The sequence below is a fragment of the Lytechinus variegatus genome, chromosome 4 (assembly GCF_018143015.1).
Source record: "Lytechinus variegatus isolate NC3 chromosome 4, Lvar_3.0, whole genome shotgun sequence".
NCBI lineage: Eukaryota > Metazoa > Echinodermata > Echinoidea > Temnopleuroida > Toxopneustidae > Lytechinus > Lytechinus variegatus.
Genome location: NC_054743.1, coordinates 17,464,812 through 17,481,631, shown reverse-complemented (window position 1 = coordinate 17,481,631; position 16,820 = coordinate 17,464,812).

Here is a 16,820-nt window from a genome sequence, read left to right as displayed (position 1 = left end):
GTAACAGACATTTTAATCTAAACAAAAGAATTACAGGAAAACACACTCGCATGCGGAACACCACATGGGCCTTACCAAACTATTTAATGTATGATATAAATTGCATGTCATTCAATTATTGACAATACATGTAGCAAGTAATAAAAATAATTCAATGATAATACATTGTTGCTAACTGTAAGTTTTTTCTCGAAAATTGATGCATAAAGTCACGTGTTGTTACATGAGGAATGTTATATCCTGATCACATCAAACTTCCTGAGTATCAAGAATGACTTAAAAATAACCTATAAAGAGAGCACTTACATGCAATCCCTACTCTCAGTTTATGAATGACCTCAGTCTAAAATGAATTCTCCCAATTCAACTTTCAGCCAATGAAAAGACCTGGCTAAACCATTATTTCAGCAGGGGTGAGTTCTCTCTCATTCTCTCTATCTCACTGTCCCTCTCTCATTCCTCTTCTCTACCATTTCTCCTTCATTTCACTCTGCGACATAACGTCGAATAAACAGAAGAGGATGTAGCATTCACTGATAAAATGAGAGCAATTACTCCACAACTTTGTCATCAAATAGCAACTAAGCCAGATATGATATCTAACAAAAAGTACTTTGAACAGAACTACGATTCATTCAATGAAACACAGATATTAATCCCTAATGACGCACACAATAGGTGATTGTAATAACTACTCTCAAACTCTTTTTTCCTATCATGTTTGACACCTATAATTGAGAACTGCTTTGGTTCATGTAAAAAATTTTGCTAATGTTACCAATCATTTATCAGATACAGTAGGCTAAATAATTGTAGTTTCAAGTATTTAGCGATAGTCCGTGTAATTGGCAATTGCAGGTCCTCTACTTTTTCCTTCCTTTTAATTTTGTTTTTATCTGATGTATGCTACTAGCTTATAAACATAAAAATAAAGTTAATTAACTCATGTAGAATCAATGCCTGGAATTCCTCTCCGACATCAACATCTATTATTCTCTTGTATAAAATGCTAAGAAATTATTTGCATACATATAAAGCATTAAACATCAATAGTAGAGGACCGCAACAAGTAAAATTTAGTTATACACCTAATATTGTGATTATAATTGGCTTTGGGTGGAAGCATGGGATAGGAAGAGAATATAAATAATTCAATTACAAATGAATTAAATTGTAAAGGAACTTCACGTTTGAATAAATTCATTTTGAATACATAGCAGATTGGCGAGTTTATGCCTTTCTTTTCCTGTTCCAGGTTCTGTCCTAGTTTGGTTTGAGAAATCCCGTATTTACGCATTTTTTGAAGTACCCTCACACCTTTCCATTGAACTGAAGTGGGTGAGAGAATAATGTGCATTTGATTTGGCAAGTAGGATTTCCGATTTAAAATTCATTGGATATACGCTGGAGAAGTCGGAAGTACCCCTTTGATTGGGGTGATTGTGGTCTGCCAAAAGGCTCAAAGGAGGTGCTAAATTGGCATCTCAAAAATGGGGATTAGATAAAACCCCCCACATCTATCATAATCAATGTACCAAAGATTCCAAAATAAAAGAACTGATTTTATGAGTCTGTCATGTCTGTGTTTAATACAGATATGAAGATATATTGGGGTGCCATTAAAGAAAGAGGCTCCCATACGTAATGTTCCGGTACATAATCACTGAAAATCCAGAGGATATCTTCTTAAAGCATGAAGATTAATTGGTGTACCATAAAAAATTATTCCAAAAATAACTTCTTAACAAGGTATGTCTGTATGAGGATTGAGGACATAAACCTTGCATCAAATGCAATATGCAAAGATTATCTAAGAAACATGCACAATGGTACCCTTAAAAATGTAATTTCCGATGTAATCTTCATTAATGATTTCATTTATTGGGGAAATTTTATCATTTTTTTTTTCATAACTGAAATACACTTTTGAATTCAGGCCAAATATTTGCTAATACATTTGTTATTCTACCCTTCCGTGATCTACATGTACAGCAATCAGTAGTTTGGTTGGTGTCATTGAAAATGTAAAGGCCTGGTCAAACCGCCCGAGCGTTGTTGGAGCGGAGAGAAAAAATCATCACCACTCGCTACCGTTCACCATTTTCGATTTCGATTGTTATTTTTTGTTTTCGATTTTTTCCCCAATTTTGTGAACGAAATTGGACGATCTCTCCCTACCACTCCACGACCGCTCCAACAACGCTCGGGCGGTGTGACCAGGCCTTAAATATTCCTGCTAAATAGTAGCAGCTATATTTGTACAAATTACAGGAAATTTGAAGGGATTTTTCCATGCTGGGTATTCTCAAACATGAAAGCAAATAACAAGATTGATTCCATCCTGGTGCGTACGCTGGATCAGTGAATGTGGGCAAGAGTATCTGGGTCGCTAGCCTGCTCACTGCGCCTGCTTTTAACTTTGATAACTTACCCCAAAAGGGTCTGTTTCAAGTAGAGAAATAAATGCAGAAAATAATTCTTGTATTTTGAGACCTGGACAAGTTCTTGTAAATTTCCAGGTATTTTGGTGAGCAGGTCGGCAAGGTTAGAAAGCATCTACATTCAAGTTTTTATTTCTCTTCAAACTCGCCATGAATAGGATTGTAAGTGCAAGATAAGGGGGTCATTGGTAGGATAGGGGGTCATCAGTACACCCTTCCTGAGCAGGTGGGAAATGCGGAGCTATCCCCTTTCCTTCTCTGTCAATCTTGCTTTCCTTACACTTATCATCAATTATTACTTTGTAATCAATGCTTGTTTAAGGCCATAAGGAGTCAAATCCTATGTCATGTTCAGCATTAAAACTCTAGCGTCCCAGAAAGAAGGAATACTGTAAATGCTCTAAGTGCCCGATCATTGTGAATATGAATTTTTCCAATCGCATATAGATGAATTGTATTTTGATATTCATTATTCAAGCTCCAAAATATTTGAGGAATAGCAAAAAAATAAAAGGACAGGTACAAATTGCATCATTGTGAGGAATCTCTTGGCTTAAGTTCTTATACCAGAAGGCGAAATGGGTGCAAAGATGCCCCCCTTCTGTCATCTTCACCAGACCCTCCAACCTCAACAGACAGACTGAATTTGAAGAAGCGCCTGATAGACTAAGCCTATCAACTAATCCTCTAAATCCTATTATCCTGTCTCTTGAACAATCACCTGTTGGGGCGCCAAATAACACCTTGTTTCCTAATCTTTATTGTCCCAATTCTAACTGTTGTCAAACACTGCCACGCCCCAGTGAGCTGTATTCATAGTCTTGGTTCTTATCTGGTGTCTTCCATTCAAGGTAGAGCTACCATGGCTCCTCCACTATCCCTGAGGAATCATATTAAGCAAAGAGATTTTACTCCATATCTAATGTGTAACATGGGAGGTATTTTTTATCAATGAATTGATTAATCCTAGTCTTTGCTCGCCAGACCTCACAACGTGCTGGAACTCGTTACGGAATACACAGTTTTAAAAAGACTGGGACAGTCCAGGGTTTGAATCTGAATTTCTACAAAAAGCCATAGCAATTTAATCTAACCTGGCAACTGTTGAAGAACACACATGACCTGCTTCCATCAGATCCAGCTTTTTATTATGACAATTTCAAATCTTCAAAATTAGGTCTGCAATCTTTGAGATTCAGTTCCACGAACAACGAAAGTGTTGTAGCATCTGACTCATATCTGTCTGGGGCAATGGAATGGGTCCAGGCCGTATTTCTGTTCTGGCGTTGGTCACTAGACCAAGTAAGACTTAAAGTCGCCTGGATCGGATCTTAGGGGGTCACTGAGTGAATTTTCAGAGTCTTTTAGTTTTTAATTACATACAAAACTGGCAACTGCAGACAAAGAAAATATCATACCTCTTACTGCTACGTGTATGACAGACAATAGAATTTGATTGATATCAGATTATTTTTAATGTGTTCCTTGGTACCATATCATCACTGGTAGGTCTGTTGATTTGGGACATGAATTGATATTAAACTTAAAGGTTAGATCTTGGCACTTTGTGAAATTGGACAGGCCGTTTGTGCACTACAGAAACGTGATCGCAAAGTCACATGAAATGATTCGGCACGAGGGAAAATAACACGATTTAGAAAAATGCAATGTGATAGCGTCATTATAGTTTCTCAGAAAATAATTAAACTGATATTATAATATAAAGCAGAGCACAATATGGAGTCAAAATTTGTGAAGGGTAAAAGTCATGCTAGTTATCCAATAATGATATCTAAACATTGGAAACGTATATCATTTATCATACTTTTCTGATTATCGCTCATCAGTAAGCCTCTTCCATAAAATGAACGTGACAAGTATATAATTCCTTGCGATTTTTTAAAGAATAGTTCTTAACACAGTTTCCACTCTTTTGAAGCGGGACCTAGGCAGTTCACGCACTAAAGGAACACGTGATACACAAGTCACGTTAAATCGTTCGGCGTGAGAAATTTAAAAAAGGACACAAGTTACTGAAAGAAATGAGATCATAGTGTGATATTGCAGTTGCTCAGAAAATAATAAATCCGATGTTAGGCTATACCTGTTAGATCAACATGCTCGATAATCCAATAATTATCTATTTTATGAGGCTCCTTGTCTAAAAGAGGAAAAGCTATTCATTTATCATCTACATAAGAATTTCAAAAGCAGGATAGGCCACACCAAGAGAGAAATATGTGATTGATACAAGTTATATATTGTAGATCTTAAATTCTCACTGTGCAAAAGGACACAAACTCCAGAAATGAAATGAGGTAAAATGGTCTTTACTGGTTGGACCATCGCTTTCAATAACCAAATAAATACATAATCTTATAAAATTCTTTGTCTACATAGGAATGGCTTTTACGGTTACTTTACATGTAGCTGATAGGGGGTGCTGCCTATGGTAAAATAAACTGAATAATATACACCCCCAGCAACCTTGTTTCCCGAGGCTATGTGGAAGGGGCAAGTTTTTATGTTTTTCCTAATCTTCAGAGGTTTGCTTTCATACACACCTGGATCTCTGTAAGGATAGTAATTATTTGTGCGCTTGATTTAATTGTACGTTGCAGTCAATGCAATCAATCATAAAAAAAATGTTCCAAGATGATTGCTTGGCTTTGTGTTACAGGCCCCTGGTCACTTATTGAAAACACCCCTCCCCCCACAAAAAATACACTTTAATTCACTATAGCTCTATAGCACCATGGACCTATTATGATAGCACCTCCTCTGCTCCTGTCCAGAGGAGAATCCAGATGCAGTACACCCTTGTGACCCTTCTCCCTCACATGCCAAGTTTTATAAAGTAAATGTGTCAAATATAGACCCTACATGTAAAAAAATGCATTTGGCCACACAATATGCATTTTTTCCAGTGAAACTTGTTTAAGGAATATGCTTCTCATTAATTTCAACACTGCATGAGGACGTGCACTTATAATTACAAAAAAAGACATTTTGTTTTAGATATATAAAACTTAAGCCTACATTTTATACAAAATAAGGAAACAACAGATTGGTGTACAATGGGATGTTTACATTAGGCGGTTTCAAACCGCCTCGATCACAAGAATCCCCGTTAAATTACGAGAACTTTTTAAGGCTAAAAAATACCCGTTAATTATTCTTGCATTCACACCGCCCCGAAACACATCCTTCGGGATAAGTTCCCGAAGTTACGAGCATGCGCAGTGTGGTCTGATAAGCAGGCAAGGCGGGAGATTCAAAATCACTTGCCCAGCAGCCACCCACGCCGCCGCGCCCAATGACACGCTGGGATAAAAGTTCCCGTAATTTGCTTTCACATCGCCTAAATACCTGCGACCTTGGAAAAATCCCCACGAAAGTTCTCGTAATTTCGCCAAGTACCTACTATTTAGCGGGTATTTTCTTTCGGGGAGATTACGCGTAGTTTGCTTTCACATTACCAAAATACCTGGTATTTTCTGATCGGGTTAAATTTCCCGATCAGAGAATACCTGGAACTGGCGAACTTCGAGGCGGTCTGAAACCACCTATTCCGGGCTAATGTGGTAAAAGGCAACATAATCTCAGATTATACCTAATCCTGGATAATCCCTCATACAAAGTGGAATCAGCAGGATTAACACCTTTCTAAATCCAATAATGGCCCAATTTTCCAAAGGTCAGGTTTCTAAACAAAATTTTATGATTTATTCGTCAAGCTCACATAATTTGCCAGGTCGAATTTAAAGGGAAGAGTGCAATTTTTTTTTTCTTTCAAGAAAAACAAATACAAACAAATACAGGTCAGGAGAAAAATATCAAAAGCAGAAATACTAGGGGAAATGTGGGGGACAACCTTTCCTGACTGCATCATTATACACCTATCAATTGTAAGACGCACCCCTTGACCCCCGGGGATGGTGCGTCACTTGTCAGATGTGAGTCGGATTTTCATGTACCATGACGCACCTGTGTGTCTCGACTGTGACGGACCTTTTCTTACGATGACTGTGCCTGGACGAAAAAATATGACGCACCAGTGCTGGATTTTGACTGACCATCGACTGTCTCTATGACGCACTCCGTCAAGTAAATCTCCGCGGGCGCGGCACGAACGTGCCGCTGTACTGTACGTACATCTCTCGCGAAGGAACCTTGCAAAGTACTATGGAATAATACCCATTCAGGGGGCGAATGCACGAGAGGGTCTTTGAAAGGACTGTCTTTGGTATCGCATTTTAATCATGAACTACCGTATTTGCCGGCGTCTATAGTATAGGCAGCACTATTTTTTGATGAGAAAAAGAAGCAAAGTCGGGGTGCGGCCTATACGTGACGATAGTCAAAAGCCGTGTCCCGCGAACGCTGAATACCGTGATGTTGCCAGTACTAGGTCCGAGCTGAATAAAATCCCCAAATGGCACTCGAAAAATCCCCAAATTGGAACCTAAATCCCCAAATTATTTAAATCACAATAATTTATGAAAAAGTGAGGATATTTATCATGGTTGTTGCCCCAAATTAGTTGATGTGTTCATACAACACACAGCAGATTTTTTTTCTTTTTTTTAGGTTTCGATTCAAAGTAGATTGGCAACCCCACCATTTACCGCATATTTTCAACCAATGAAGTTCAATGTAAAATGAATTCATCGGTTGAATTGCGGATGATCTACATATTTTAGCATAAGAGTGATATATCTCATGTATTTTAGCATCATATTACTGAAAAATAACGAATCGGTGCTTTTCATCAAAACCTTCAAAAATACCCTAAATTGCATGAAAAATCCCCAAATTTCTTTTAATCCCAAATAATTTTTTTTCATCCCCAAAGGCTTCTCAAAATCCCCAAATATTGAAAATTTGGGGATGGAGATTGATGGCAACACTGAATACGTGGTCAAAACAGCACGTATGCGTACGTTTGGGACTACAGTGACGCTTCCATTGTAATGGTAGTTAAAACAGCGCGTTTATATATAGGATGAAATAGTAAAAAGCATGACTTAACTAAGAAAACATTTCAGTACCGGTACGTGATAACTTACTTTTCAAATTAAATTCTATTTAGGTCTAAATTTGTTTCCATATAACGTAGCAGAGCTCAGAGACCGTGCAACTCAAGCGATCTGACTCTGTCTGGGGGTCTGGGGCCGGCATTCCCCGGCAATAGCATGTGTAATAGTACGTTTGCAATATGTATTGGTAGACTTATGACAACAACCCATCTAATTGAAATGAATGTCATTACTATTTATGAAATTATGTGGAACATTGATTTAACATGTTATCATTTTTATCTTCCTTGCAGGAGCCAGGAAGATTAGCAGCACCTCGTTCTACATTTTTAAATTTATTTTTACATCGTCATCGATCGTAATGGAAAATAAAATGAAAATATTTACCTTTTGATCTTTTCTTTTGTTTTGCATCTCCAAGTCTCATCGGCCAATAAATAATAATAAAAACCTACCTTGCGATGTGTGCTGTGGTCTGCTGCGGGAAATGGCGGTAGTGGTGATGATTGGCTGGTTGGTTGTGAATACAAATATTTTGGATGAATTATGTGATGATAATGCAAATGGTGACAATGATATTGTGTCAACGAATTGCCATAAAATGATAATTAAAGTTACAACATTGAGATGAGTGATTTAGATTTTTACTGGTTAGGCATTATGGATTATTATGATGGCGACGAAGATGATGATGATAGAGCACGTTTATGTTGACAATAGTAAATGATGATAGTATACACGATTTTTTTGCGACGATAAAGATGACACGGTGATACACGAAGTTTGCATGCAATTTAATATTCTATTGCAGGTGGAAAAATAGCGTAAGTATAAAAAAGAATCATGCCGCCTTCAATATTTTCCCGCTGAAAGAGACCGAGGGAACATGACAAGGTATGTCAATTACAATTGCTTTGTGCGTGAATTAATAACGGTCTTTTTCAAGGCCACGTAAACTTCCAAGAAAGAATCAGTGTTCATCTCCGGGGGGGGGCACTTCCATTCATGAGTTGATACCATGCGCGACCATGGGGTTTCGAAAATGCACCCCTTCTCTGTTAGCTCCATGGTGAAACCCTACCCTTAACAAGTATTGGAAACAAACGATACTCTTGGCAAATATTCCCTGAAATGAACCCTTAAACAATTAAGTACAGGAATGTTTTATTGTTACGGGTTCTTTGGTCGTCGGCTTTACCTAATGTACGACCCCACCTCCTACACCTCGCGCAAATCAGACTCTATCTAAACACGAAGTGTTGGGGCAAAAAGGATATCCTTTACAAAGCATTTTAATTTTGTTTTATCATCCCCGCAAATTCGACCCTAAACACGTATTTTTCCTAGCGAAATAGATACCCTTTTTCCTTATTTTTGTGTTTTTGACACCCTTATCACGTTACGTACGTAACGTGCCCTATCGTGAAAAAGACATCCTTTTTACGTTTTTTTTTGGTCGCGCATGGTATCCACTCGTCAATGTAAGTGGCCCCCCGGGGTTCATCTTTTTTATTCATAGGCGGGGGGCAGGTCCCCAAAAAAATTGAGATGGGGGACGATCCCCCTAAATTTTTAGTTCATAACTTTTTTTTTGCTTGTCAATTTTGTTTCCTGCATCCCCCTCCCTAAATTCTGGTGGACCCCTAAAATGTCTCTTGTCCTCCCCCCCCCTAAAATTTAGGTTGATGACCTTTTTTTTTTGCTTGTGAAATTATTTTACTTACATTTGTCCATCACTAAGGTAGACCCCCTCTAATTCTTTGGGCTTCCGCCGCCAATGTCTTTATTTCACTTGGTCTTTACCTCTCTCTCACTCGTTATTTATTCAATTCAATTCAATTCTGGTTTTATTGTGAAAATGGTACATGACAAAAGTCCGAAGACTCATATTATCATATTTACAAAGTAAAGATGTACATGTATATTATTAAAAGATTACATCACAATTCTAGTGCTTGACAAATAATCAACAAATAAAGCCAGAGAAAATAATTTGGACAATCTCAAAAAAAGATTATTGATTGAAATTATAACATTGTAAAACTATCATCGTCAAAATCACATCAGCAAAGTTGCAAGTATTAAAAGCATATATAAATTAAGTTACACTTTTAAAATATCATATTTAAAACAAGAAAAATATGTACATGATATAAAAAATTGTAAATAGCAAGACAAATTAAATAATATATAAGTCCTATAAAAATATAAACCAAATCAATGTTGTGAATAATTGCAATTTCCAATTAGTTTGAGCCTTGTATGACAGTCATAAAACAAAAGCGAAATAAATACGATGTTACAATAAATTGGTATGAACTTCTGGAATTAACCATGTGATATGCTGTAGATAGTACACCACCAGTCACAATCCCTTGACCACCCATTTACCATGTTTACCTGCCTAAACCAGAGAACAGCAAATTCAGTGCAATGAATCCAATGTTCTCCGGCCGAAACAGGCAAATACGTAGTCAAAGAAATGTGACTGGTACAGTATATGCTTTATAGTAAAAAATAAATAAATAAATGAACCAAAAAATCATTGAAGTTGGGCAGAATTACATATCGAATAGTCGTATTACATGTAAGTGGAACTCAAGTAAGTAAAAAAAAGAACATTGGAATAAAAAGGTGACAAACATAAAATAAAATCAATAAGATTAAAGATAAACAAAGTGGAGTACAAAAAGTGTTACAGTTGCTAAAAAAATAAAGCTGCATATAAAATTACATTATATTACAGAGTTCAACAATTGCACAAAGTGGGGGATTGGCGACTGTTGGTATCTTTTTGTTCTAGTCTGAGGAATCTCAAGATGATGTGCATTTCTTATGGAAAGACCAGTTCTAACCCTACGGGTTTCAGGCAAGAAGTGGTGATGTCGTTTCGATTTTAGCAACGAGCGTGCAAATCCTTCAAGAAGCTCACTCCGTCTGTCTTTAAGAGATGACACATTCATACTTTGTAGAAGTTCAATGTATGTCAAGACATTTGGCCAGGCAATGATACGCAGAGCCCTCTTCTGAACCCACTCAATGCTAGCGGATTGTTGGCAGGTAATGCTAAATGCCCAAACGGGCACGGCAAACTCAATCAATGGCATGTCAGTACATCTTGTAGATTATTTATCTCATGTGACATCACCGACTTCAATAAAAAAAAAAACATTGAAACACTGCCCGTGCTTGCGTATTTATTTAAAGGACAAGTCCACCCCCCAAAAAAACTTTGATTTGAATAAAAAGAGAAAAATTCAACAAGCATAACACTGAAAATTTCATCAAAATCGGATGTAAAATAAGAAAGTTAATATGACATTTCAAAGTTTCGCTTCATTTCACAAAAAAGATATATGAACAGCCAGCTACATCCAAATGAGAGAGTCCATGATGTTATTCACTCACTATTTCTTTTGTTTTTTATTGTTTGAAATATGAAATATTTTTATTTTCTCGTCATTGTCATGTGAAATGAAGTTTCATTCCTCCCTGAACACGTGGAATTCCATTATTTTAACATTTTGTGTTTCAGGCAAGGAAGTCCTAATCGTCAAATTCGTAAAAATTGAAATATTGTATAATTCAAACAATACAAAACAAAAGAAATAATGAGTGAGTGACATCATCAACTCTCTCATTTGGATGTAACTGGCTCATTCATATATTATAACTGTTTTGTTAAAAATAAGCGAAACTTTGAAATGTCATAACTTTCTTATTTTACATCCAATTTTGATGAAATCTTCAGCATTGTGCTTGTCTGATTTTTCTCAATTGATTCAAATCAACATTTTCTGAGGTGGACTTGACCTTCAACTTTATTTGTATGAAAAGAAGACGTTAATTGAAAGAAATAAAATATATTCGCCGAGCTTGTTTACTGTCGCAGCGCTTGTTTATCTCCGCCACTCTTGTTTACCTCCGCAGCGCTTGTTTACCTCCGCAGCTCTTGTTTTCATCCGCAGCGCTTGATTACCTCGATCGGCCGTTTCTTCACGTCGATGGTGGATTATTTTCCTTGCGTCGCCTTCCGAAAAAGATGAAACAGTAAGAAGAATTACAGCATGCGTGTTTATTATTTCCCATTCCGCGGCGATTGTTGAACAATTTTCCAACCAAGATTTTTTCCGACTTCGCCGGGTATTCTGTCATGCATTTTTTTTCAAAGATGATTCGCAAAATGGGGGTGGGGCCTTTACGCCGGCAAATACGGTATTATTAAGCAACGGTTTTTGTTCACCAACAAATGAATAAAATATGTTGGCAGGCATTAAAAAAAAAACCAATGTCCTACGGCGCATCATAAATCCGCAACACGAAAGACGTCCTTTGCAAAGAACACCCCCCCCCAAGATAATCAGTTTTTGATCTGAGAGGAACGACGTACGAGACGCGCGCTGCAAGAAAAACTTGTTTTTCATCCTAAGCCATCGTGCGGGCTTGCGGGCTGGATATATAAAAATGGATCTAAAGAAAAGTGAAATAACTTCTTATGCAAGGTGACAGAAAATTCAAGACAAGATTTTAATCCAAGGATGAGCATCCCGATGAGCATGCAGGGTTTAAATACAAACGCCCGACGACGTGAGTAAAGTGCGTGGACAGAGCCGTTCGTACCATGCTGAGGGCAGTGAGGCTTTATGACGCACCCCGGTAAAATGACTGACTATGACGCACCTATTCTCCATGCTCTGACTGACCAATTGCCTCCATGACGGTACCCTGAGTCACTAATTTGTTGGTAAATGACCCACCCATGACGCACCATTCCCGGGGGTCAAGGGGTGCGTCTTACAATTGATAGGTGTATTATAAAAACGAAAGCACAAAGTGTGTTTTTTTTTTTTTTTTTTGGGGGGGGGGTAGTACTTAACTATCCTGCCCCTAAATGAATCAATGCCTTTTAACCCCCAAACTGATGATATCAAGAATGAGAATCTACTACTGAAAGCTACTATCTTCATTTCTACATATTCCCAAAGGTAATCATGCATGAAGATAATCTCACAATGAGAGGCCTAAATGGGTGATGAATAAGTTTATGAAATCCTATAATTTTATTTTGTGGACTTAACAGGCTTCCTTGATGATGATTATAGGTACGTTTCTCTTGACAATAACGAAAAAGGCTGACATGTTATTAAGACTATTCATTTCTATCAGAGCCATACAAGTTGGACACTGTATAGTGGTCATTCCCAGACCGATTAGCAAAAATACCGAAACCACAAAATTATGAAAATATTTAAAGTAAAAAAATGAAGATAATGACCTGAATTGACGATAATGGTAATCCGCTGACCTGGGAATAATAATTTGGAATTCAAAACCTGCTAAATGAAGCATTTGCCCTTGGAGGAATGAATAAAAAAAATAATAATCTATTGAATATTTTTCTTCTTTAAATAAACTGCAATTTTTCTAACAACTTTAGATAATGTTTGGTGCAATACAGGTTATTTTGCTATATAATTCTGTACACTCTGTTACGTGGTAAATATTGTGTATTTCTCGGAGATAACAAACAGTTTTTATAAAGGCAAGGGTCAATTAATAATTGAGCCCCCCTAAAAATGCATTATATTGTATTGTTACAATGTAGATTACAGGATATCCAATGCAGAGATTCCTGAAATAAGAAAAAAAAACTCTAAAATGTTATGAACATTACAAAAGCTTTTCTTATTGGCTCTGTTCCCGAACTTATCATCGTCATATCCCTCCTACGAAGAAGTGATTGATGACAATGTGTTTATCAAAATGCTTGGTATAAATGCTTCCATCAACTTCTTAGAAATATTACGCTGTATTCGCATAACAATCTACTGGTAGTTGTCCCAAACTTTTAATTTTACTACCCAACCCCCTTCCAAAGTATATTATCTTTACCATCATTAACATAACCACTATCATCATCATCAACACTGGCACAATCATCATCATCACCATCATTATCATCGTCATCATCAAAATCAACATTGTCATCATTTTTATCATCATCATCGTCATCACCATCATTTGTATCATCAACATCATCATCATTTTTATCATCATTATCAATATCATCATCATCAACATTGTCATCACCATCCCCTCTCCTTATGGCGTTTCTTCTTCGTCTTTATCCCCATCCTCATTCAAAAATAATTTCATTATTTTCTGAAACATAAATGAAAACAGCCTAAATACTTCTTTGGAGAACACTTAACTTCTCTCACTTTTCTCCACTTTCCCTCTCAAAATGTAATGGTTACCAACGGTTACCATGTCTGAAATTTGTTTTTACGATTGACCTTTAACCCCTGTCCTTTCCATGAACCTGATAAATTGAAACCTTGGTCATACTGATTATGCTTGTTATAAACAATGCAAAGTCTGAAAATAAAAAAATAACTGCTGTCAACAAACGTATTAGCAAGGATATCAACACACCTGTGATGGACCAGTGAAACCCAGTGCTTCTGGTATTACAGAGCTACTTATCACAAGACCTTGGCCATGTTTGACATTGAATATTTACACCACTCCTAAAATGGAATAAAGATCCTCTTCATATCTTCAGATACTAGCAGAAGGCCTACATACTTGCTTTGCTAACTTCTTCTTTCAGCAATTGAATTTGGAGATATTGCATGCTACTTTTTTCAGTGGGATCTAAGATTATTAAGCCCAACTAGATTAAAAACAAAGGATTTTACATATTATTTTCATTTTTTCTTAATGAAGGATACAATCTCGGCCTACATATCATCATTCTATTGAATGTTAAGTTTGATAGATTTTCACTTTATGTTGTGTATTTGAATTTTGAAAAGTACTTAGCCCCCTTTTCAAACGTGGCAATTGGTCTTGTCTATCATTGCTTTGGCTGCGAACAATGAGAATTGTCAAGTCTAAATGTCTTACATCATAGCTCAGTACGAACTTGGGTACCAGCCATCTTTCTCTCCCTCTCTATAAAATTTCAAGCTCTCCTTGATCCAACTCAATTTACCCTATTTGCCATTATCTAATATATTTTCATGTCTTTGTTTCAATCAATCTAGCACGTATGTTGACTCTCTCATCACCGCGGGATTGTATGTGGTGTCACAGACAAACCTGAACATAAGCTGACCTATATAGTTGATGTGTCAAGGTATGACACAACCCCTGATGTTTAATAAGTTCACCAAGTTCAAGTAAACCTGAGGAGAACACCTGAAAACACCAAGACCATTCACACTACACACAAATCTGGTTCTTCCAAGTTTTGATTCAAGCACAGAGAGAGAGAAATTGAGGAGAACACCTGAAAACACCATGTCTCACACAATGAGTTCATCTACTGTAGTTGAAATTCAAGTTAAACCTGAGAACACCTGAAAAATCAGGCCCCATTCACACACAAGATGAGTTCATTAAGTTCAGGCTGAGTATCCGTGAAAAGAAAAACTGGACCATTCACACACATGACAATTTCATCAAGTTTAAATTCAAGTTCAACACGAGAACACCTTAAAACACCAAGTCAAATTCACATACAAGCTTGGTGTTCAAGAAGAATTCATCAAGTTCAAGTCAACCTTTGAAGAACACCTGGGGAAGACAATAGGCCTACCCTACTTACACAAATACACCTGTCGATGTTCAACAAGATAATTTTTTTGCCAAGTTCAAATCGATTAGTGGAGGACATCTGATAAACGCAGGTCTAATTCTTGGACTTTATTGACCAACTTGAAGTAAAACAAACACTGCAACACACTGAATAAATAGATTTACTATTTTTTACGAGGCTAAATCAAACTTTTTTCAAAATTATCACTACTAAAAGTACTTAATAAGAAAGCACTTTCATTGTTACAGTTCCCAGATTAAATCATTCAATTTCCATCAATATAGAAATTATCAAACATGTACATTGTATTAATACAGGATATCGAATCAGGTCCATTGTCACTGACATTCATAATCCTATGAGTCCTCATTACTCACACTTTTGTATGGAATCGGATACCAGCTGAATTAAAGCGAAGCCTTCAATGGTGTACATGATTATGAACATCTGCCATTTCATCAGATAATTCAAATATATTATAAGGCAGTTATTGATCTGGGGCACGTCTCGCAAAGAGTTGTAATCGATCCGATCAATTGCAACTATGAAAGCCAGCAAAGTCAACATATAAAATGCATATTTGTTCCAAAAAAATTCTAGATATGAATGTATATCCATAAATTAATTGATTTCTTGATGATTTGGTGTGCTCTCCCTTATTTACAAAGGACATTTTGATTTTGCAAATTTCCTGTAGAAAAAATTATGACACTGATGGATTTCCATAGAGTTACAATTGATGGGATCAATAGTAACACTTTGTAAGATGGGGCCCAGAATTACATGCCGAAAGATAAGTATCAAATTATCCGCCTAGGAAATGAAGATACATGAAGAAGATCATTTCATTTTCCACTCATGATCGCCCATGAATTTCAGCAAATTTCTGGAAAACAGTGCGATTATTTATAAATGGTCGCTTATGACATTCGAAACCTGGATCTATAGATTTCCCAAAGATCTTCATACCAATCCACCAGGCAAGGGAGTTTTCGGATTCTTGCATTGGTTGAAGAAAGGCAAATACGTTTTTCTTGGTTTTATCATAATAATCAAATTTAAATCATTGTCCAGAAAAGAATTCGCCACATTTCATCTTGATTAAGAAAAAAATATCACTACCAACCACATGTATCTCCACACATGAAATTAAAGCAAAACGTTTTTTGGCTTTATAAAAGGAATATATAGATAGCATTTCAACTTAAAGTTGTGAACAAAGGAGAAAATGGTGTCATAGCTCACAAGGAAATGGAAAAAGAGAGGCTTGAGGGGAAAAAATGGGAAATATCAAAATATTTAACAGTAAAAAGGGTGTAACAGGGAAAAGGAAATAGAGAGGCTCGAAGCAAAGAAAAGCAAGGATATCGCTTCATATTTGGAGGATTTGCATCACTTTCAAAAAGGGAAATTAGTCTGGGTCAATGAGAAAAGGATGAAATAAATACAAACCACAGGAATAGGCCCAGCTTCAAATAACATGTTTCTTTAATTGATGAAGGACTCACTTTGTGAACTGGGTGGATCTTGTATATTCACCTGTTATCTAATTTGTAAAATCTAGCACTGATCTATTTGTAAATTTATATTCAGGATCTGTTCATTTATTTAAATAGTTTTTATTCATTTTTATTAATTTAGAAATTCTTACATTTATTTATTTCAATCATTTAGTTTTTTGCCTGTTCATGCGTGTAGGCATTCATACATTCATTAGTGTATTAATGATTATACTGT